Source organism: Carcharhinus amblyrhynchos, chromosome 7 (assembly GCF_965287045.1).
Source record: "Carcharhinus amblyrhynchos chromosome 7, sCarAmb.v2.hapA, whole genome shotgun sequence".
In the NCBI taxonomy this organism is placed as follows: domain Eukaryota; kingdom Metazoa; phylum Chordata; class Chondrichthyes; order Carcharhiniformes; family Carcharhinidae; genus Carcharhinus; species Carcharhinus amblyrhynchos.
Window position 1 is genome coordinate 16,994,232 of NC_137330.1, and position 25,603 is coordinate 17,019,834.

Below are 25,603 nucleotides of genomic sequence, written 5' to 3' on the forward strand. Positions count from 1 at the left end.
TAGGCTTATCCACGTACTGTGTCAGGAAACCTTCCTGAACACACCTAACAAACTCCTCCCCATCCAAACCCCTTACCCTAGGGATATTCCAGTCGATGTTTGGGAAATTGAAGTCTCCCATCACGACAACTCTGTTATTACTACATCTCTCTAAAATCTGTTTCCCTATCTGCACCTCAACTTCCCTGTTGGACCCTAACCTAGTGTTGTGAGGCTTCTTACTGTGCTTAGATGCAGCCCTGCAGGTCCAGGCCTTTTGCCCCATGAGTTTTATTAGTTAACTAAGATTGATTTATCCCCTTTTTTGGATCTTCCTTTCTTGGTGGAATATATGAGCAGCAGGGCAGCACAGTGGTTAGCACTGCTGCTTCACAGCGCCAGGGACCCGAGTTCAATTCCAGTCTTGGGTCACTGTCTGTGGGGAGTTTGCATGTTCTCCCTGTTTCTGTGTGGGTTTCCTCCAAATACTGTGGTTTCTTCCCACAGTCCAAAGTTATGTGGGTTAGGTCGATTGGCCATGCTAAATTGCCTCTTAGCGTCAGGATAGACACATGAACAGAAGGGGACTAAAGGGTTACAGGCAATTGGTCTAGATAGGACAATGTGATCAGTGCAGGCTTGGTGGGCTGAAGGGCCTGTTCCTGTGCTGTTCTGTTGTTTACTCTTTGTTGAGGAGGTGGTGAACCACTTTATTGGATCACTGCAGCCCTTGTGGTGTAGGTACACCCACAGTGCTGTCAGGGAAGGAGTTCCAGGATTTTGAACCAGCGACGGTGAAGGAACAGCAATGCAATTTGCTTCCGTTATTACACCTCTGTCGCCTGCATGTAGTCTGTCTCCAACACTTCTCTTACCTTCCTTGACCTCTCTCTGTCTATTTCTGATGACAGACTGACCACCAATATATTTCGAAAGCAGGGTGGGGAATTTCCAGGTGGTGATGTTCCCAGGTTGTCAGCTGCCCTTGTCTTTGCAGATGATAGCAGCCTTGGGTTTGGAAAGTGGTGTCTCAGCAGCCTTGGTGAGTCTGCACCTTGTGGATGGTACACACAACTGCCACTGTCATTTGGTGGTGGAGGGAGTGAATGTTTGAGGTGGTGGATGGGGTGCTAATTACGTGGGTTACTTTGCCTTGAATGGTGTTGAGCTTTCTCACTGTTTGCTAGCCTCGGGATTCTCCCGCTGCTGTCAATGGAGATCCCAATTGACGTCACCCTACGCCAGCGGGAAACCTGCAGGTGAGAGTGGCGGTGGGACTGGAGAATCCCGCCAGTGCGAATGGCTGGAGAATTCTGGCTAGTGTGTGTTAATACTTCCTTCCATCAAATTTTGTTTGGGAACACTGTTGTGAAGTACTGTATTCAGTGTAATATGTGGCTAATCATTGTTCAAAAATCCTTTTAAAAAAAAAATACATGTTTGGTTTCTTTTTTAAAATATTTAATATAATTTATTTTTAAAGAAACACATTGTTGTAAAAAAGTATGAAAATAAATCAGTTTGCAATCATTTTAAAAAAGTGATTTGTTCACTGGGAGTCTGCGATAGAATGAAAATTAATTGAATTTTGAATTTCCTCTGTATTTGTTGCAGATGCATGTTCCTCAGATTATATACCTTTTGAAATGCGATTGTCAAAAAAGGAAAGTAACATGAAGAGAAATGCAAATAGAACTTTCAATTATGCAGCTAGCCTTTGCCATCATTACTCTGTGAACAGGAGATGGAGTTTATTAATGAGAAATATTTCTGAAGCAAGGCTTGCATCTCAGAAGGAGGCAGATGGGAACAAGTAGTTTTTATCTGTGTTTGAACTGAATGGTTAATATATGTATTTGCGTAACAAATTACTTTTAATTATGAATATTGGTGAAAGGTTGCCTGTGATATCTGAAGGAAAAAAATTCAACGTAATGGAATTATAATTTAAAAACTCCAAAGCTCAAAGATGAAGAGAACTTGAAAGGACATGGAGAAAAAGCAACTTCTGATGCCTAATAGCTTTAAAAGCTTCATAAAGCTGATTCATATAATTAGACGTTATTTTTGTAGATGGTAGAAATTAAGATCATTTATGTTAGATTTCATGCTGAAAGGATTTTGGTAGAATGTGCAAAACAAATATGAGACTTTGTGTACTGTGTTGAGCAACATTGGCATGTTATTTGATTCCGGTGTTACTCCTTTTTTTTATTCATTTGTGGCATTTGGGCTAGCACTTATTCTCCATCTCTAATTAGGCCCTTGAGAAGGTAGTGATGAGTTGCCTTCTTGAACTGTTGCAGTACTTCCGGTGTCAATGCTGTGAGGGAGGGAATTCCAGGATTTTGACCCAGTGACAATGAAGGAACGGCGATAGATTTCCAAGTCAGGATGGCGAATGCTTGCAGGGGAACTTTGAGGTTTCCATGTATCCACTGCTCTTGTTCTTCTGGATGGTAGTGGTTCTGTTGAGGAGGTGACTTATGCTGAGATTTGGTTCTCAAAATGTTGTGGCCATCTTTCGAGGGGCAACTCTTTGGGCATTGACTGAAGGCACCAACTGACCCCATCAAAGGGACAGAGCCGATCTCAAACTATGTTTTGTGGTTTTCTGAAGCATATCTAATCAGCAATGGTTACGACAAGGTGTCCAACTATTGGAATAACTTGTCCCTCTCTTGTCTAGACAGATCTGCCTTATCAACTGTTCCTGTGATAGCCTATACTGGTTCACTCAACAAGTTAGTTCAAATTTCTTCCTGGTTTATGCTGCACAATGCTGTACTCTATCTTGTAATTAGTTCGCAGGTTGTGGACTAACCTGACCATTACAGGAAAGATATGATATAGTGAAAATATGGGGATTACATTATTTCAGAAATTAATAAAAAAAGCTTTTAGTTCAATCACAGAAAAGATCATCTTAATTCACTGATCAGGAGTTCCATCTGGAGCTTTACAAAAAAATGGTTAGACCAGATTGCCTATTTCTATATGGTGCATTCTGTCCGATATTTTAATTGAGTTACTGAGACTGCCAGTTGCAGGAAGATTTAAAAAAAAGCTATTTTATTTCATAAAGGAGTTGGGAAAATCTTGGTAGGGCACACAATGGGAATTTATAGAAGCAGATTGAGACTGACACTCCAACACTCCTATGGTTCAATAGATCCTGGAGGCAGGATAATGGTCAGTGAGCTTAAGCTGAACAACGAAAATGCAATCATGAAGGAAGATGTGGAGTTTTGCTCAATTGTTATTACTCATGTTTATATATCTTTCTTCTCACGGAAGATATGGAATGCCCTTGGCAGCTGGTTCCAACTTGGTCAGAATTCCCAAATTTGAATGCATCAATTCAATCTTATTCCAGCTTCAAAGGGACATTCCCAAATTTTACAGAATGCCAATTGCTATTGCAGCTTTCAATCCATCAGTAAAGTTATGAGTTGAAGGGATCTTTGACCTGTTCATTTTTGTTTTACCACTCTTATTTTGATAGTATGTGGTTTAAAGTTCAAAATCAAAACACAGCGGTGGGATTAATAGATAGAAATGTGAGGTATACGATGAAGTACCACTGACACGAGTCAATCATGTTTTCGACTCATAGACTCCCTGCAGTGCAGGAGGAGGTCATTTGGCTCATTCGTGCACCAGTTCTCTGAAAGAGCATCTGACCCAGACCCCTCTCCCACCCTATCCCTGTTATCATTGGCAAATCCACCTCATCTACACATCTTTGAGAGAGAGATTATGAAACATGAAAACAAGGAGCAATGTGCCTACTTTGTAACGCATTAACATGTGGAGCTAATACATAAATATTCATCAAATACCAGGTATGTTTATAGTCTGTCTGAGAACCAAGTCCCACATATACCATCCAAGATAGAATGACCCAATCCCAGAACACCCTCCAATCGAGGGCTATCTTGCTCTGTAAGAGAGAGGGCAGTATGTCAGTGATTATACAGCATTGTATTTGGGATAATGTGCCTTTCATAGCTAGAAATACGTAGGAACAATGGGAGGTGGAAGCGAGGAAGCAATTGTTGGAAGGTAGGTTGAATGTGAGCCAGAGTGTCTGAATATGAGGTGGGTGTGTGGATTGCCAGAGATTGTCAATGGCTGAATGACTGGAACGTGATGCATCGGGAAACGGATGATGCCTGGGTGCTTATTCAAGCTGCATTGCTATTCCTAATGTTTAGACAGGTTGTGATTTCATCACCAAGAGATACAGGAGCTTAGAATTAAACTTGCTGGTCCACTGACAGCCTTGTTTTATGCCACACGCCCCTTTGTCACAAATCCTGACGCGGCTTAAAGCTATTTTTCATGTTTCAAAATCAGCCAGATGTGTTCAGTAAGACCTGTTCAATAAATGGCTTTGCGTATCTTTTTCCATCTGTTGGAGAACAATGCATAGTGTTAGAAGGATTTTTTTCAGGCTGATTAGCAACCTGGTTTAAACAACACACATGCCCCTTCTGTGACCAGCACCTTTTGGTTATCACTCGAGGGTGGGCAGAGGCGGTCTCATCTTCAACCACGAGTCTGCGCAGGGAGTGGAGGGGGCCAGGCTGGAGACCCTCATGGGGGTTGGCCCCGGGGCCGTGGCCCTTACCCACGCCAGTGCCTCCCATGCGGGTGGGAAGTCACTCCGACACTTTCGCCGTACCCGTCAAACATACCATACGGTACACAGAGAAGGAAAGGAGAGGGTGCAGAATGCAGTGTTACAGTCATCGGTAGGGTGTAGAGAAAGATCAACTTCAGATGAGGTAGGTCCATTCAAAAGTCTGATGGAAGCAGGGAAGGAGCTGTTCTTGAGTTGGTTGGTACACGACCTCAGACATAAGAACATAAGAACATAAGAAATAGGAGCAGGAGTAGGCCATCTAGCCCTTCGAGCCTGCCCCGCCATTCAATAAGATCATGGCTGATCTGTTGTGGCTCAGTTCCACTTTCCCGCCCTCTCCCCATAACCCTTAATCCCCTCTCTTATCAAGAACCCATCAACCCGCTTCTTAAAAATATTTAGCGAGGCAGCCTCCACCACTTCAACGGGCAGAGAATTCCAGAGATTCACCACCCTTTGAGTGAAGAAGTTCCTCCTCAACTCCGTTCTAAACCGCCTCCCCTTTATCTTGAGGCTGTGCCCCCTAGTCCTACTGTCTTTTTTGAGCGGGAAGAGTCTCTCCACCTCTATCCTATCCATCCCATTCATCATCTTATACGTCTCAATGAGATCTCCCCTCATTCTTCTAAACTCTAACGAGTACAAGCCTAGTTTATTCAGCCTCTCCTCATAGCTCAATCCCCTCAACTCCGGTATCAGCCTAGTAAACCTCCTCTGCACTCCCTCCAGGGCCAAAATATCCTTGCGCAGGTGCGGCGCCCAAAACTGCACACAGTACTCCAGCTGCGGCCTCACCAATGCCCTATACAGCTGCAGCAAGACCTCCCTACTTTTATATTCAATCCCCCTCGCTATGAAGGCCAGCATCCCATTCGCCTTCCTGACCACCTGCTGCACCTGCAAGCTGGGTTTTTGCGACTCATGCACAAGGACCCCGAGGTCCCTCTGCACCGTCGCCTGCTGCAGTTTTTCGCCACGTAAGTAATAGTCCTTCCTACCATTCTTCCTACCAAAGTGGACCACCTCACACTTGCCAACATTAAATTCCATTTGCCATTTCCTGGCCCATTCGCCCAGCCTATCTAGATCCTTCTGCAGACTCTCCACACCCTCCGCACAATTTGCCTTTCCCCCAATCTTGGTGTCATCATTTTCATCATTTTCCTGACGGAAGAACATGAAGGAGAGTATGTCCGGGATGCATGACATCCTTGATTATGCTGACTGCTTTTCTGAGGCAGTGAGAAATTTCCTCAGAGTCAATGGGTGGGAGGCTGGTTTGTGTGATGAACTGGGCTTTGTTCACAACTCTTTGCAGTTTTTTTGCAGTCTTGAATAGAGCAGGAGTCATATCAAGCTGTGATACAACCAGAAAGAATGCTTTCTATGGTGCATCTGTAAACATTGGTGAGATTTGTAATGGACATGCCAAATTCCCTCAGTTCTCCTGTTCAAGAATTGTGGCCTAGATAATAAATATAATAAATATATTATAATATATTTATTATAATAAATATATTAATTATAATATATAATAATAATTAGAATTATTATTATAAATTCTAATAATATTTAAGAATTATAGATCTGCACATCCACATTTATTTTCTTGGGACATGTGGACAGTTACTTCCTGGCTCTCATGTAGTATATTTTAAGAGCTGCCTTCTCCAATGCTGTCTTTGTTGGAGCAGTGTAAATAAAATTAGTTGAAGAACCTCTGTCAGAATTGCCAATGTTACTCAGTATAATATGCAACACTTCAGTTGTGATGCTGTGTGTAATTTAAAAGTGCTTGGCAGGGTGGGGGTTAACATGGGGCTGGAGAGTACCACTGCCCATGGTATGATGTATAGTGTCACATGGCAATAGATTCTAGGTGAACAGTCAAGAGAGGGATATTCCTAAGAAACCAGCCTGCATGTTTGATGATAGTAACCAGGCATCTGTATACGGTTAAAGACCGACAATAAATTATTCCAATTTAAACATAGAAATCTCAAGATATCATCATTGAGACGCACAAGAAACACGTATTAAAACAACACCATGCATCACTCTGTTGTCATTTGTTTGCACCTGAGACAGGAATTTTAGGTTGTTTATTCTCCCGAAGTATGATGCTCAAGTCTGTAATTTATCAAAATAAATGCTTTTTATTTGCAATAAGTACTTACACATTTCAAAAAATAGAAGAATCATAGAATCCCTAGAGAGCACAGGGAGGCCATTCAGCCTATCAAGCCTGCACTGGCAAAAGTGCCATGCAGGCCTTATCCCCGTAACCCCCACGTATTTACCTTGCTGAGTCCCCTAACATTAAGGGACAATTTACCTGCTCACCTTTGGAGTGTGGTAGAAAACCAGAGCACCCTGAGAAACCCCATGCAGATGGTGGGGGGAGGTGGAATGTCACAGTCACCAAGACTAGAATTGAACTTGGGCTCCTGGCATTGTGAGACAGCAGTGCTATAACTTCTGTGCCACCGTGCTGCCCTATTTAGACCTCAACATGATGTTCTCCTCCTTCCAGATCTCTCTCTCTTTCTCTCTCTCTCTCTCTCTCTCTCTCTCTCTCTCTCTCGTCAGTCATGTGATCTGTGACCATTATTCCATCAGCACCATGTATGCTTCAGATGTTACGTGTTTATTCTGCACCCTAGACTTCATCTTTCCTTCAACATTGACTCGGTCATCATCCAAGGGGATTTGCAGTCAGTGTGCTAAAGGGGAATATTTCTTCCCCCTCTCTCGACATTTCCCCATCATGAATATCTGTTGGGATTCAGACTGGAGGTCTCAGCAAACTGTGATTGCTGGGATTACGGAGCGACTTTGTGTTCACTGTTTGTTTCCCATTATAGACCTTTGAACAAGTATCTGTTGATTCTTCTCATGGTGAGCGACAGGGATAAAAACAAGCTGTCTCAAAGAGGAATATATACATAGTGTGGTCCAGAATTTCACACCATTAAAATTCTCATCCTTGGTTCCAAGCCCAATCTCTGTCACATCCCCTAGCCTTACAAACCTATGAGATACGTGCATTGCTCCAATCCTGATCACTTGCACATTGATGATTTTAATCACTTCACCATTGACAATTGTGCCTTCAGGTACCTGAATCCTAAGCTCTGTAGTCACCTTCCTAAACATTCACGGGGCTCATTGTTAAATTTTCATTGTTTGAGATTTCCTCCTGTTAGCACGAGTGGGCGAAACGACCACTACGGACACAGGGTGAAGTTCAATAACGGCACAGCTTTATTTTCTTTACGTCGATGGAGTAGCACAGTCAGGACATACAATCGGACTGTCCCGAAAGTGCTCTAAAGACTCCCCCACAATGGGCTATAGTTATACCTGAACTTCGCGTTTCAAATGCGAATCCTTTATTTACAGTATTTGACTTCAGCCATCCTGTTTCGATGTTTTCGAGTGTTGGAGCAATTGTTTTAAGTGTGTGTTAATCGTTTTTGTCTGGTAGGTCATCAATGGTCTGGAATCTCTGGGGTTTGAACCATAGGTGTGTTATTGATCTCAAGAGTTTTGAGGGGCCTGGGATGCTTTCTTTACTCTGTTAATTTCAGGTGTCCCCATGGGTTGTTTGACTGGTTTAGAAGTGCTGATTTTGATGGGGTAGGGATGTGTTCTTTAATTTAGTTCCTGTAGGTGCCATCTTGTCCAATTTCCCTTATGTCCTAGCCCTCATTTGCATTCTAGAAGCATGCTCTTGCCTACTGATCAGTGTCTGTTACTTTGTGATTTTAGTGGAGGGCTCTGAGGATAGCTTTAGTTTTCTTCCATTTTGTGTGCCCAATTTCATAAAATTTTGTTGTCCGATAACACTCCCACAGTTCAGAGATGTGCAGGTTTAGGTTGATTGGCCATGCTAAATTGTCTCTTACTATCCTGAGATGTGTTGGTTGGGGGGATTAATGGGTAAATGGGTTGCAGGGATAGGCCCTGACTAAGATGCTCTGTCGGAAAATAGGAGCAGAATTGGTGGGCTGAATGGCTTTCTTCTGGATTCTTCTTTCATAGGGATTCTATGATATTTTACACACATTTTCACAGTAACTTCATTGCAGTGTTAATACAAGCCGACTGTGACACTAATAAATAAACAGGAAAATGTTAAACGTTTATGTGTGTATTACAATTGTTGTTATTGTTCAAACAATCACGTTAACTTTAAAGATCGGGTTGCACCAACAGATCAAATGAGCTGATATGAAGGAAAAAATTCTGTTAAAAACAACCTAGTCGCCCATCAGAGATTTCTGACATCATCGGTGCTCAACATAGAAACATAGAAGATAGGAGCAGGAAGAGGCCATTTGGCCCTTCGAGCCTGCTCCGCCATTCATCATGATACAAAGAACAACACAGCACGGGAAACAGGCCCTTCGGCCCAACGAGCCCGCGCCGCCGTCCTACTATCTCAGTGACCTATTCATGATTTTAGTCTACGTCTAACGTGCGAGGATCAGGGAGGTCCAATTTAGGGACAATTTTAGTACCCAATCAATCAGCCTAAAAGCACATCTTTGGGGGATGTGGGAGGAAACCGGAGCACCCGGAGGAAACCCACGCAACCACGGGGAGAACGTGCAAACTCCCACAGACACAGGCCCAAATCCATGTGTCCGCACAGCAACAGAGATAGTCTCTGAGCTGTCATGTTGCCCTCGAGATGGTCCAGTTTAAGCACACTAACGACATGAAGCAATAGGCAACTCCCGAAGCAACATTCAAGAGCAGCCCACTACAACCTGCCGCCTGCATGCCCCTTGCTGGACTTAAATGCCTGTGGAGACAAAAAAATTCATTATTAAACAGGCAAAGACTAACATTCCTGAGGCAAAATGTATTCCCAAGCCTACAATGTTCAGTAAGGCCTACTATATCCCCCTATATGTAGCCCGCTCATATGGCTGTCTAAGTGACTCTTAAACAACCCTAGCGTGCCTGCTTCCACCACCTTACTCGGCAGTGCATTCCACACCCCCACTACCCTTTGCGTGAAAAACTGCCCTCTAATATTTGTCTTATACCTAGCCCCCCTCACCCTAAGCCCGTGACCCCTCGTTCTATCCATTTCTTGTAGCGGAAAAAGCTTACCACCATTTACTCTATCTATCCCCTTCATAATCTTATAAACCTCTATTAGATCCCCCCTCAGCCGACGTCTCTCAAGGGAAAACAGCCCAAGTTCATCCAATCTTTCCTCGTAAGACAGCCCTTCCATACCAGGCAACATCCTGGTAAATCTCCTCTGCACTCTCTCCAGGATCTCTACATCCTTCCGGTGATCATGGCTGATCGTCCAACTCAATAGCCTAATCCTACTTTTTCCCCATAACCTTAGATCCTGTTCACTCCAAGGATATATCTAGCCATCTATCACTATATCTAGCCATCCCCTCTAATGTTTTGACATCAACTACTTCCTGTGGTAATGAATTCCACAGGCTCACCACTCTCTGGGTGAAGAAATATCGTCTCATTTCTGTAGCATTCATTTGCACTCACTTGGCATCAATTATGCCCAAAAGCAACCATTTAACCATCATTTGATATCATTTGCACTCAAAAAGCCATCATTTGGCTTTCATTTAACATTGTAAATAGCATCATTGATATAATTGTCAAATTCCCCCAAATGGCAGTGCTGAGCCATTTGTGATTAGCAACATCATGTTCAGACACCAGAAATGATCAGAAAGTTCATTCTCCTCATTTCTGAATTTTGAATAGTTTCAAACATACTAAAACCGAGCTAACTTCAGAAAAAAGCAGACTCTTGTTTCAACATGTGTTTTGACAAGCCAGTTTTTAACTCCATTACCTGTAAGTAGTGCAGCATACCCTTGTCCTGAATGCCCACACCCCTCCCCGACACCTTTCACCCCCTCCCCCACACCATTGACCACAGAACTTGTCTCCATCATCATGTTCAAATGGTGGTACGGTATTGATATGATGCCAATGAAACCTCAAGCCATTTGATGCTGTTTTGCTGTGTCATGATTAATCACACAACATTAGGTTAAAGCCCAACATGTTTATTTGGAATCATGAGCTTTCGGGGCGTTGTTCCTTCCTCAGGTGAGTGGTGCCTGTTGGACTTGTCTATAGTCTATAACTATGCGTATTCTACCATCACATATAGTCACTATGTAGTATATTGTGTGTCACACGAGGTTGTCCCTGCATCCAAAGTTAATTGGCCTTCCTAATTAGGATTGTGTTATGTGTCATTGAGTCACTTTTATGCAGCAATTCTACATTGAATTGTAAATTCACCATAAATAATTTTAAGTAATAGACTGTTGAACTTTAACCTAGTTTTGTGAGACTTCTTACTGTGCCCACCTCAGCCCAAGGCCGACATCTCCACATCATGATTAATCACACGGGAATACCTTGTTACATTAATTACAAAATTTAGTCGTTGCAGTTCAAAGTAACGTTTGTAGTATTTTACGATTTTTTGCAAAGGTGTGTTTTTTTTTCAACGTCTTCACACCTCGGCACTTTCCGTAGTCAATTTTGAAGCCTTGTCATTGTGGTAATGTGAGAAATGTGAGGCCAGTTTGTACTTGGCAAGCTCCCACAAACAGCAGTGTGATGGATTATCTGCTTTTTCTGAAGTTAGTTAAAGGATAAATATTGGCCAGGACAGCAGACAAGTCCCACCTCTTCTGATGGTGCCGAGGTATATTTTGTGCCTAGCTGAAAGGATAGACAGGGACTTGGTTAATGTCTCATCTGGAAGTTGGCCTCCAACAGTGCAGCACTCCCCAGCACTGGATCACTGTTTGATTTTATGGAGTGGGGCTTAAACATTGATTGAGAAATGAGAATGTTACTACTGAACCACAGCTAATCCGTGATTACAGTGTATGTCTATGCATATTATAGTTTCCTACCATCACATTCTGGTCGCCTCACTACAAGAAGGACGTGGAAGCTATTGAGAGGGTGCAGAGGAGATTTACAAGGATGTTGCCTGGATTGGGAGGCATGCCTTATGAAGATAGGTTGAGGGAGCTAGGTCTCTCCTCCCTGGAGAGACAAAGGTTGAGAGGCGACCTGATAGAGGTTTATAAAATGTTGAGAGGCATAGATAGGGGGGATTCTTGGAGGCTATTTCCCAGGGCTGAAATGGCCGCTATGAAAGGACACAGGTTTAAAGTGCTGGGGAGCAAGTACAGAGGAGATGTTAGGGGTAAGTTTTTCACTTAGAGGGTGGTGAGTGAGTGGAATCAGCTGCCGTCAGTGGTGATAGAGGCGCACTCGCTGGGGTCTTTTAAAAGACTTCTGAATGAGTACACAGGATTTAATGGGATTGAGAGTTACATATAGTCCTATGGCCTGGTAGGTATGGATATGATTGGCGCAACTTGTGGACCGAAGGGCCTGTTTGTGCAGTAGTGTTCTATGTTCTATGTTCTACATGCAGTCACTGTTGTTGTACATTGTGTGTCACATCAGGTTGTTCCTGCATCCAAAGTTAATTGGTCTTTCTAATTAGGATTGCGTTATGTGTCTTTGAGTCATTTTTATGCAGCGACTCAACATTGAATTATAAATTCACCATAAATAATTAACTCAAGATATACATTCTCAATAATTTTCTCCTATAATACAACATTCTTGCCTTGGCACGAAGACGTAACACCACACTCAGCAATATATTCACTCCACACCTTGAAAGAATAAATCTTTGTTCCAAACTAAATTTAATGTTACTAAATCCAATTAAACCTGGTAGCTGCACTGATAGCGGACATGAATTTCAACAAATTGTTATGTTCAGCTTTTGCAAAGTAGGAAATGTTGCTAGGTAAAAGGGTCAATTAGCAGAAAGGAAAGAGAGAGAGGAGGAGGGCGGTGTTGGTGAGGACTTGTGAATAGTCTTGAATATTTCTAATACCATAGTAAACATTAAAAATTAACAGCATTGTTCCCAGGTCAACTCTGTATTTTGTGGTCCAACAGGCAATGGATCATCTAGAGTTTCCATTTTTCCTTAGAAGGGGCTCAATTTTACCAGTTCCCAGGTGACAGGGATGGAGACTTCTGGTAAACGTGGCGAGGGATGAGGTGAAGTGTTAAAATACTGGGGAGCCAGGAACACTAAACTGCTGTCTCAGCAGTGGAGGAGCTGAAGTTAAGTTTACTTATGAGTCACAAACAAGCTTTCATTAACACTGCAATGAAGTTACTCTAAAAATCCCCTGATTCCCGCACTTCGGTGTCTTTTGGGTATGCAGAAGGAGAATTTAGCATGGTCAATGCACCTAACCAGCACATCTTTCAAACTGTGGGAGGAAACTGGAGGAAAAGGGAGAGAACATGCAAACTCCACATGGACAGGGATCCTAGCCGGGAATCGAACCCAGGCTCCTGGCATTATGAACAAAGAGAACAAAGAGCAAAGAACAATACAGCACAGGAAACAGGTCCTTCGGCCCTCCAAACCTGCGCCGATTTTTTAAACAAATTCTACAAAGTGTGGGAAGGATTCTATTTTCAAAATATTTCCTTTGCAGATTAGGCTGCCTACCCCCGCCTCCAGGACAAATGCCCCCCTTTCTTCCTAACTGCCTGTCGCCCAAAACTCAGCAGCACCTCGAGCCTGCTCTACCATTCGATAAGATCATGGCTGATCTTTTCATGGACTCAGTTCCACGTACCTGTCTGCTCACCAGAACCTTTAATTTCTTATTTAGCCCACAGACATCATATTATGGCTGCGGGGTGAGCCAACACGCAGCAGGTCAGCCCCCCTGTCTACATGTAACCCCTACCCCCATGATATTCAGCCTCATATACCTTTACAGCTGAATTTCCATGTGGACCACAGTACAGCATCATTAACACAGGTGAATTCTCTGATCTGGATAGAATACGTTTTTTTGTCTTTGGTTTCAGTCTTAATGCATTGTAGAACTTCTCATGTAACTAAGTGTGCAAAGAGACTCTTCCCATATCTGCAGTGTGGGCAATAGGTTATTGTGTGGGCATTGCATTGAGCTAATGTGTTGGCTAATGTGGTTCCTTGTCGAGCGGCAATGTCGACACCAGGCTTGGGTGGTTCATGGTCAATTAGGGCAGGTTATTTTGCATTCATTGTGGATGGTGGATCATTGTTCATGCCAAGGCAGAGTCCTCAGTCTCCAGCTTCAAAACTGAAAGTTATTTTACTTCGATTGCTGTGTCATATTGTTCAGTATTGGGTCAAATTTGACAAAAGTCCAAGCTCCAGCTGTACTCACATTATTAATGCTCCCTATCTAATGCTATGAGTAAGAGAGGCCATTGTAACAACATCCCAAATATTTGAAAACCTCCAATTTTGCTCTATCTGGTTTGGCCTCTTGTCTTTGTTCCTTGATTTAGAAATGATACTAAAGGTGTCATGGGATCGCAAGTACCTGATCAGATTCCTTTACCTCCCCGACATCGCCAAGGCTGATTTTGTTGTTGTCCATTGATCTTTCCTGAGGTACGATGTAGCGATGCCGGCGTTGGACTGGGGTAAACACTGTAGGAAGTCTCACAACACCAGGTTTAAGTCCAACCAGTTTATTTGATAGTAATCCCACAAGCTTTCGAAAACGGTGTTCCTTCGTCAGGAACCTTCCACACACCTGACGAAGGCACACCATTTCCAAAAGCTTGTGGGATTACTATCAAATAAACTGGTTGGACTTCAACCTGGTGTTGTGAGACTTCTTACTGTCTCTTCCTTGAGGCAGCATTGGTCAGTGTTTATACTTGGTCCTTGCAAGTCTGTCATAGCTCCTTGCCACTCAATGTGGCCATTCATCCATGGAGAATTAAAGAGACATGAGAATGAGATTTAGGAACATTGTAGATATCAAGCACTTAGATTCTTTGGAAATAGACAATGACATAGGTGGAGAACAGTGAGGAGTGACCACATGAATGACTGGAAAATGGTCACTGCCTTGTGAACTGTACTTTATAATGAGTTGTTGTTTTTCAGAGAGAAAAGTGACAAATGGGAAGAACGTAAAAGGAAAATCACACTCTGGGACATTAGTTGACTGACGAGGATATCAGAAAAAATGCACAAGCTATGTTCATCCAACTCTTATCATCGACTCCATCCAAGGGCCCATCCGCTTTTTTGTCCTCAGTCTTCCGAACAGATTCACTCAACTAAGGGTCAGATGGGTGACCCAAAGCTTTGTCAAAGAAGTACAGTTTAAGAACTGACATTCCAGGAGGAGAGAAAGGTAGTGTATCCGAGAGGTTCAGGGGAAGGAGCCTCGTAGGTTGGGACTTGAGATGAGGGGGTTGGACTATGAAAAGAGACTGAATAGACTGGGTCTGCACTCATTGGAGTTTAGAAGGATGAGGGGGGGATCTTATAGATTCGTATAAGATAATGAAAGGGATGGATAGGGTAGAGGTAGAGAGATTCTTCCTGCTTAGAAAGGATAGCAGGACTAGAGGGCACAGCCTCAAGATAAGGGGGGGGGAGCAGTTTAGATCAGAGTTGAGGAGGAACTTCTTCACTCAAAGGGTGGTGAATCTTTGGAATTCTCTGCCCGTTGAAGTGGTGGAGGCTACCTCGCTAAATATATTTAAGTCATGGGTAGATAGGTTTTTGATAGTCAAGGGAATTAAGGGTTATGGGGAGAGAGCGGGAAAGTGGAACTGATCCACTTCAGATCAGCCACGATCTTATTGAATGGCGGGGCAGGCTCAAAGGGCTAGATGGCCTACTCCTGCTCCTATTTCTTATGTTCTTATGACTTGGATAACTGAAGACGTGGCTGCCATTTGTGGAGTGAAGCAAATTGGTGATGTACAGGAGGCTAAAGTTGGAAGAACTTGGAAATCTTGGATCAGAGCAACTCCAGAGGCTGGGACTTCATTCCCCAGTGAGGGGGGTGGAAGAAGTTACGAGGGAGCCATGAAGGGATTCCAGCACAAGCATGTGGATTTTAAAATTGAGGCATTGTTGAATGAGGAGCCACTGAGACTCATGGAGCACAAATGGGACAATTGAGCAGGACTTGGAGTGAGTTGAGAATTTTGAATGAGCTCCAGTTGTCAGAGGATTGTAACGGAGAGGAGAGCACTGGAACAAGGAATCATAAATAGTCAAACCTCCAGGCATTCTTATAAAACAGTAATAAACAGTAAATTCAATGCTTTCTGGAAAGAGAATTTGCACCGATAGAATTTTGATTGTTTAACTGAGTACCACTATTTGAGTTTGCTGAATGTTGCAATTGTATTATCAACAGATGATCAATCTCATTCCCATCTCTAATGCAGCACCATGAGTTTTAATGTACGATAAATCGGTGCTATCCTAAAGCAGAAAATAATTATATTATACAGAAGGTAACCACTTGACCCATCTTGGCTGTACCGGGGTGGCAATTATTCCCACTTCCACTCTTTTCAACAGCCCGCCATTTATTTTCATTTTCAAGTTTTCATGGGGGAGGCAGTGACATAGTGGTCATGTCGCTGGACTGGTAATTCAGAGGTCTGGACCACTGCTTTGGGGACATGAGCTCAAATCCCATCAGTGCAGCCGTTGGAATATAGATTCAATCAATTAATACATTTGGAATTGAAAGTTATGGCCCCAGGAATGTTGAAGCAATTATTGTAAAAACCCTATATCTTTCACGGAAATAAATCTGCCATCCTTACCTGGCTGAGCCTAGATTTGATTCTTAAATGGCCTCGCCAGCCACTCAATTGGACAGCTACAAAAGAGATCAAACTCCTTCCCAAACAGCACTGTGGATATACCTACACCACATGGACTGCCGCGGTTCAAGAAGGTAGCCCATCTTCTCGAGGGAAATTAGCGATGGGAAGAAGTGTTTGCGTCCTGTGGGAAATAAAGTGAAGGGCGTTATTTTACCATCTCGCTGTGCCTGGCGAGCAGTGCAGTGAGCGTAGCTATAGATCTGATTTGCGTCAAACGTGAAATGGTTTCTGATCTTGCCGGCACCTCCCAAACGGTGTGAACTGCTTGGATTTTGATATCAATAGTGCATTCGGCACGCATGCTTCTCCCCTCTCTGGTGAGATGTCATGCTGGCGCAAGCATTAGCGCAGAGTTGGTCACCATGGGGCTCGGAGGCCATTGAAGCCCCCAGGGAGTCGGGGGCACGACCAGACGGTGCCCGTCAAGCAGTGTCCAGTTGTCAGTGTCCTCTAGAGACACCCTGGTAGCGGACGTGAGGCACTGCTGGTATGGCGGGGGCAGTGCCAAGGGCTTGGGGCCTGAATGGCGGCAACGATGGAGTGGCGAGGGTGGGATCATGGATGCTATGCAGTAGGGTCATCACGCAGGGGTGGATCATGAAGGGGGTCATGATTTGGGGGCATGTCGGGGGTCATGATGCGGTTGCAGGGCATGTCAGGGGTCTGCCAGGGAACTTATCGGGTGGGCATTGGTTTCCCCCCAAGCGGCCAACATGTGTCGGGGTGGAGGGAGAACATTGCTGTCATTGAAGGGGATGGGATATTCGGGATGACAGAATTAACAGGCGTTCAGGTCTCTCCCTCACTGGGTAGGCAGGCGGTCACTGGTGTTGGCTCTGTTCAGCAAGAAATGTGAACAAAGACTGAAGAAAATCGAATTGATCGCTTATGCTTATTCTGAACTGTCATGATGTGGGTATGCCGGCGTTGGACTGGCGTAAACACAGTAAAAAGTCTGACAACACCAGGTTTTAGTCCAACCTATTTATTTCATAATATTCTCACAAGCTTTCGAGGGGTTACCCTCTTCGTCAGGTGAATGGAGAGTTCTGGCCTCAGACAGAGCATATAAAGCACAGACAGTTTAGAGATTACTGATTAAAATGCGAATCCTTACACCTAACCTGCTGTTCAAGACCTGAAGTGGCTGACAATGTGAGTGGTAGGAGCACTGATCACAGTTCAAAGAGATGTGTATTGTCTCCAGACAGTACAGTAAGTGAGGTTTAGCAAACCCAGGCAAGTCACGGGGGTTACAGATAGTGCGACATGAACCCAAGATCCCTGTTGAGACCGTCCTCATGTGTGCGGAACTTGGCTATCAGTCTCTGCTCAGCGACTCTGCGCTGTCGTGTGTTGTGAAGGCCACCTTGGAGAATGCTTACCCGAAGGTCAGAGGCTGAATGCCCGTGACCACTGAAGTGTTCGCCAACAGGAAGGGAACAGTCTTGCCTGGTGACTGTCGAGCGATGTTCATTCATCCGTTGTCGCGGAGATCTCTACTGCCTCCCAAAGATTCACAAGGCGAACACACCTGGCCGTCCCATCGTATCGGGCAATGGAACTCTGTGTGAGAACCTCTCCGGCTACGTCGAGGGCATCCTGAAACCCATTGTACAAAGAACCCCCAGCTTTTGTCGCGACACTACGGACTTCCTACTGAAACTCAGCACACATGGAGCAGTTGAACCAGGGACACTCCTCGTCACAATGGATGTCTCAGCGCTCTACACCAACATCCCCCACGACGATGGCATTGCTGCGACTGCCTCAGTACTCAATGCTGACAACTGCCAGTTTCCAGATGCAATTTTACAACTCATCCGCTTTATCCTGGACCACAATGTCTTCACCTTCAACGACCAGTTTTTCATCCAGACACATGGAACAGCCATGGGGACCAAATTTGCGCCTCAATGTGCCAACATCTTCATGCACAGGTTCGAACAAGACTTCTTCACTGCACAGAATCTTCAACCAATGCTGTACACTAGATACATCGATGACATTTTCTTCCTCTGGCCTCATGGTGAACAATCACTGAAACAACTATATGATGATATCAACAAATTCCACCCCACCATCAGACTCACCATGGACTATTCCCCAGAATCAGTTGCATTCTTGGACACACGCATCTCCATTAAGGACGGTCACCTCAGCACCTCACTGTACCGCAAGCCCACAGACAATCTCACAATGCTCCACTTCTCCAGTTTCCACCCTAAACATGTTAAAGAAGCCATTCCCTATGGACAAGCCCTCCGTATACACAGGATTTGCTCAGATGAGGAGGATCGTGACAGACACCTCCAGACCCTGAAAGATGCCCTCGTAAGAACAGGATATGGTGCTCGACTCATAGATCGGCAGTTTCGATGCGCCACAGCGAAAAACCGCACCGATCTCCTCAGAAGACAAACACGAGACACAGTGGACAGAGTTCCCTTCGTCGTCCAGTACTTCCCCGGAGCGGAGAAGCTACGACATCTTCTCCGGAGTCTTCAACATATCATTGATGAAGACGAACATCTCGCCAGGGCCATCCCCACACCCCCACTTCTTGCTTTCAGACAACCACACAACCTCAAACAGACCATTGTTCGCAGCAAACTACCCAGCCTTCAGGAGAACAGTGACCACAATACCACACAACCCTGTCACAGCAACCTCTGCAAGACATGCCGGATCATCGACATGGATACCATCATCACACGTGAGAATACCATCCACCAGGTACATGGTAAATACTCTTGCAACTCGGCCAACATTGTCTACCTGATACGTTGCAAGAAAGGATGTCCCGAAGCATGGTACATTGGGGAGACCATGCAGACGCTACGACAACGGATGAATGAACATCGCTCGACAGTCACCAGGCAAGACTGTTCCCTTACTGTTGGCGAACACTTCAGTGGTCACGGGCATTCAGCCTCTGACCTTCGGGTAAGCATTCTCCAAGGCAGCCTTCACGACACACGACAGCGCAGAGTCGCTGAGCAGAGACTGATAGCCAAGTTCCGCACGCATGAGGACGGTCTCAACAGGGATCTTGGGTTCATGTCGCACTATCTGTAACCCCCGTGACTTGCCTGGGTTTGCAAAACCTCACTTACTGTACTGTCTGGAGACAATACACATCTCTTTGAACTGTGATCAGTGCTCCTACCACTCACATTGTCAGCCACTTCAGGTCTTGAACAGCAGGTTAGGTGTAAGGATTCGCATTTTAATCAGTAATCTCTAAACTGTCTGTGCTTTATGTGCTCTGTCTGAGGCCAGAACTCTCCATTCACCTGACGAAGAGGGTAACCCCTCGAAAGCTTGTGAGAATATTATCAAATAAATAGGTTGGACTAAAACCTGGTGTTGTCAGACTTTTTACTGTATTCTGAACTGTGACAGAGTGAGTGCCAAAATTAAACAAAAAATAGCATTTGTGACCTGCCCGAGCAGAATAGCGACCAAGCACTCTGGAGCCAGTTTCATTCGCGTGTTTAAGCTCTGCCCACCACCCCTCCTCCCCCCAGTACCAACACCAAGCTCCCAACTTTAATGAAGTGACTGAATGTTGAAAGATTGCAATGCAGAGTGTACCTGAGGGACTGACGCAATTCACCCCATGTTCCTTGCCGTTATGACCCTTGGAAATCAGAAAAAAAAATCCATCCCATCTATCGATTCAAATCCCTTTTCAAAGTTGCAATTACATTTGTTTCCACAACCCATTTAGGTTGTGCATCCCAAATCATAACAAATTGCTGCATTAAAAATAATATTCATCTCCCCTCTGGCTCTTCTGCTGATTTTCTGAAATTTATGTCCTCTGGTTACCAACCGCCATCTCCAAATTCCTTAAATTTTTTGAATCTCTTCTTGCTCTTCTTCAGGAGAAACATTGCAGTGCGTCACCTACAAAACAAATGCAAATTTGCATCCTTTGTAGGTGCAATACTTGTTCACAAGAGAGCTCAGAAATCATTTGGCTGCGGTCTTGCTACAGCTGGAGAGTTTTAATGCAGGATTTTGTCTTCAAAAATTAATGTAACTCGGCCAGGTAATAGGTCTTCTGACACAATGGATAGCATCCCTGTCTTTGAGACAGAAGATTTGAACCCCACGCCAGGACTTCATGGTCAAAGAAGGTGTGTTTGTCCCACAGCCAGACAGGTTGAGTATCAAATCATTCCATCGGAAGAGATTCCTGGTCAGCCATCATGTTCAAATGACGGAAAAAGAAAGTTGGAGACTCGAGCATCACTGTACATAGCTCCAGATTTGCAACATGTAGGCAAAAGTGTATGTTGCCACAGCAACGTGGATTGCCTGAGTCATTTGTAATACATCACCAGGCCGTGTGATGGACTGTCTGGAGAGACACAAATTGGAAATAAGAAATTTGCTGTTTGCATTTTGTTTTACTTTCCACTTTCTGTTTCATTCCTGTTCTTCACGATGTGGGTCATTTAATTATGTAAGTGGCAAAGAAGTGCCATTATATATGCATGTCATTATCAATAGAATTAATGCAGTGCTCCGGTCTGTCCTCCCTCACTGAGCCGCAGACGGCCACTGGTACTGGTTCTGTTCAGCAGGAAATGGGAGCAAAGGCGGAGTAAAATTGAATTAATTCCTTTTGGTAACTCTCAACTGTGGCAGAATCAACGCCAAAATAAAAAAAAAATCAGAATTTGTGAATCTGATATTTTAAGGCTATGGTTATCGAAGGGTTAACACTATGGGGCATTTTGATTTTATGTTCAAGCTGATGACTAACTTGATGTCAGAATTCATTGTAAACCCAGGGAAATGGGAGTCTTTGCACTTGCCTCTAATCAATTGTGAATGTCAATTATAGCTTTGCAGAAAATCTGATTTAAGCTTATGTTGCACAAGATTACTGGTGAAATAGAAAACAATATTTTTTATGTCATCCAGTCGGCAAGAAAAGTGCACTGAAGAGCTCTTTGATATGATTGAATTTTCATACGTTGAAGTCACGCTGCCGACACAGAATCATAAAGTTTGCTTTCACAAAGAGTCATCTGGACTCGAAACATCAGCTTCCTTTCTCTCCTTCCAGATGCTGCCAGACCTGCTGAGATTTTCCAACATTTTCTCCTCCAGATTCCAGCACGTGCAGTAATTTGCTTTTACCATAAAATCATAGTGCAGAAGAGGCCCTTCAGCCCATCAAATCTGCACCGACATATGGGGGGAGGGGGGGGGGCAAACATGCCGCTAATGGGCGCCTGACCTTCCACCTCATCCCATTTACCAACACTTGGCCTGTAGCCTTCAATGTTATGACGTGCCAACTGCTCATCCAGATACTTTTTAAAGATATGAGACAATCCGCTTCTACCACTCTCCCAGGCAGCACACAAGAACATAAGAAATAGGAGCAGGAGTAGACCATCTCGTCCTTCGAGCCTGCCCCGCCATTCAATAGGATCATGGCTGATCTGAAGTGGCTCAGTTCCACTTTCCCGCTTTCTCCCCATAACCCTTAATTCCCTTGTCTATCAGAAACCTATCTACCCGTGATTCAGCGAGGTAGCCTTCACCACTTCAACGGGCAGAGAATTCCAGAGATTCACCACCCTTTGAATGAAGAAGTTCCTCCTCAACTCTGTTCTAAACTGCCCTCCCCCCCCTCATCTTGAGGCTGCGCCCTCTAGTCCTGCTATCCTTTCTAAGCGGGAAGAATCTCTCTACCTCTACCCTATCCATCCCCTTCATTATCTTATACGTCTCTATAACATCCCCCCTCATCCTTCTAAACTCCAACGAGTACAGAGCCAGTCTATTCAGTCTCTCTTCATAGGCCAACCCCCTCATCTCCGGTATCAGCCTAGTGAACCTCCTCTGCACTCCCTCTAAGGCCAATATATCCTTCCGCAAGGATTCCAGACCGTTACCACTCACTGGACTCCTCACCCTCCCCCCTGCCCCCCCAACACAAACCTCATGCTCCTCACTTCGAATGTCCCTGCATGACTGACCCTTGAACTCAGGTGAACAGCTGCTCCTTATCCACTCTGTCTTGTGCACCTCAATCAGGTTGCCCCTCAGTCTTCTCTGATAACCACTCTTAACTGAAATGTCCTATCCTGGGTAGCATCCTGATGAATTTCCTCTGCATCCCCTCATCAGCACAATTACATCCTTCCCATAATTGTGTCAATGTCAGCCTACTTGTGACAAGAAATAAACTTTAATGTGGCAATCAGAAGTGCACACTAGACTCGAGCTGTGGCCTCGCCAGAGTTCTATGCAGCTCCAGCATGATTTCCCTGCTTCAGTAATCTATGCCTCAATTGACAAAGGCAAGTGTCCCATACACCTTTTTCATCACCCCGTGTACATGCCCTTCCATCTTCAGAGATCTGTGGACACAGAGTAGGATTTTGGGACTTCAATACCAGAGTCAAATATAGGTTACAACCCCACACTGTTGGGGGGGCAGTCCCCTCCCACAGTGATTCAGATTTCAGCCAGGCTTGCAAAGCTCCTTCCCCCCAGAAGGAGATGAAGCCTGATGCTCAGGGAAGAAAAAGAGAGCAAGCATGTCTCAAAGTGAAAGTACCCTCTTGGTACATTTTCAAAATTTTAACTTCTGCAACGTCCTCAGCAGCCGGGCTACCATTGTGGAAGGGGAACACATTCCACAGTGTGGTCTGAGGCAGGAATGATAAGGACGGCCTCAGAGACTGCCTGAAGCACCAGTCTTCCTATCTGACTTCCTACAGAAACTCAGCACACATGGAGCAGTTGAACCAGGGACACTGCTCGTCACAATGGATGTCTCGGCGCTCTACACCAACATCCCCCACAATGATGGCATTGCTGCGACTGCCTCAGTACTCAATGCTGACAACTGCCAGTTTCCAGATGCAATTTTACAACTCATCCGCTTTATCCTGGACCACAATGTCTTCACCTTCAACAACCAGTTTTTCATCCAGACACACGGAACAGCCATGGGGACTTGCCTGGGTTTGCAAAACCTCACTCACTGTGCTGTCTGGAGACAATACACATCTCTTTAACCTGTGATCAGTGCTCCTTCCACACACATTGTCGGCCACTTTAGGACTTGAACGGCAGGTTAGGTGTAAGGATTCGCATTCTAATCAGTAATCTGTAAACCGTCTGTGCTGTTATATGCTCTGTCCGAGGCCAGAACTCTCCACTCACCTGACGAAGAGGGAGTCCCCTCGAAAGCTTGTGCGTTTACTATCAAATAAATCGGTTGGACTAAAACCTGGTGTTGTCAGACTTTTTACTGTGTGCACCAGTCTACACCAGGGTTACTTGCGCACAGCTGGTCAACTGCACGCTTTGCGGAGAGTAGAGGCTTTCCCCTTAATTCGAACCTTTCCTGAAATCGGATGGTTCCCGGATCAAAGGAACTTTACAAGATTTTAGGTTAAAAAAAAATCTAGGATTGAAACTACTTGGCCTTTCAGATTTATTGTTCTTTACTTCAGTTGATATTTCTGTTTCCATTATGCAAATTAGGGGCAGGAACAGGCCACTCTGCCCCTTTAGCCTTCTCTGCCTTTCAGTAAGAAGATGGCTGATTAGATTGTGGTCTCAGCATCACATTCTGCCTTCCCAACACCCACTCCCCGCCCCCCCCCAAAAAAAACTTTATCTTGCTTATTATAGTTTGGTGAATCCCTTTCCCAACTTCATTTATGTACAAGAAGAGGCCCAATGGCCCAGATAGGCTGACATTAACACTCCGGTGAAGTCACTGTGAAAATCCCCGAGTTGCACCTGTTTGGATACATCGAGGGAGAATTTAGCCTGGCCAATGCAACAAACCAGCACTTTGTTTGGATTGTAGGAGGAAACTGGAGCACCCGGGGAAACCCACGCAGACATGGGGAGAACATGCAGGCTCTACACAGACAGTCATCCGAGGCTGGAAACGAACCCAGGTCCCTGGTGCTGTGAGGCAGCAGTGCTGACCACTGTGCCACCATGCCTCCTCAATTTTGTTGACCAGCTTTTTATGTAGTGCCTTTTCAAATGCTTTCTTGAAATCGACGAGGACAACATCCACCGCGTTCCCCTCACCTGCTTCTTCAAAGGAAAAAAATCAGATTTATCAAGCATGATCTTCCACTTATGAATCCATCCTGGCTGTCATAGAATCATAGAATCATAGACCCCTTCGGCCCATCGAGGGTGCACCAACCACAATCCCACCCAGGCCCTATCCCCACACATTTACCCGCTAATCACTCTAACCTACGCATCCCAGGACACTAAGGGGCAATTTTAGCACTGCCAATCAACCTAACCTGCACATCTTTGTCCTTAATAATGACGAACCTCTGCAAATGCCTTTTGACTTTTTTCCTGATTATTGTTTTTGAAATCTTACCCACCACTGATGTTAGACTAACTGGCCTGTAGCAGCTAGGACTGTCCTTGCATCCTTTCGTGAAGAAAGGTGTCACGTTTGCTGCTCTGCAACCCTCGATACCTTCACCGTATTGACGGGAGATTGAATAACTGTGATAAGACCTTCCGGTATCTCCACATCACTTTCTTTAGTAATGTGGGATGCAAGCAGTTGGCGATTTTCACAGTAACTTCATTGCAGTATTAACGTAAGCATACTTGTGAGAAATAATAAACTTTAAGCTTTACAGATGTGGCCAGCCTGGCCTGTACCTCCTCCCTTCTTAATAGCCCATTTTCCCTGCTTAATTGCCTTGCAGGCAGGCCTGTCAACCTCCATTCTGCCTCTGGGCAAACATCTCGGTTGTGGGATGGAGCTGGAAAATGTTAGTACCAGCCTGTAGCAGAATTTTCACACCCATCTGCCCTTGTATGCACCATCTTCTGAGGACGAAAATCTTGCCCATGGAAACAGTTTGTAGGCCGTGACTTCCATTGAGCTGTACCTAATTGTCAGGGTGAAGCTTAATCATATTGTGATCACTCTTCCCCCGCACATCACCCAGCCCGGCAGTCTCTTGGGAGAGGGTGAAAGATAAGACCAAAGAACACTTCAGCACAGGAAGAGGCCCTTAGGCCCTTCGAGCCTGCGCCAATCATGATTGAAAACCATACGCACTCACGGAGTCCATATTCATCCATCCCCATCCTATTCATGTATTCATCTAGATGCTCCTTAAATGCCCCTAATGGACCTTCTCCCATCAGGGGCAGTGTATTCCA

The 25,603-nt window shown here is 44.6% G+C and overlaps 1 protein-coding gene across 4 annotated transcripts in view; it reads left to right on the top strand.

Moving 5' to 3' along the window:
- LOC145344813 (uncharacterized) overlaps positions 1 to 25,603 on the top strand; it is a 1,415,987-nt gene that overhangs the window by 438,021 nt on the left and 952,363 nt on the right. The window contains exon 1 of one of the 4 annotated variants that reach the window (XM_080191982.1): positions 14,858 to 14,901. The exons of the other annotated variants lie outside the window; for them this stretch is intronic. The gene's annotated coding sequence lies outside the window, so the exon portion shown is untranslated. Of the gene's footprint in view, positions 1 to 14,857; positions 14,902 to 25,603 lie in introns of those variants that run through there. 4 annotated transcript variants of the gene reach the window in all.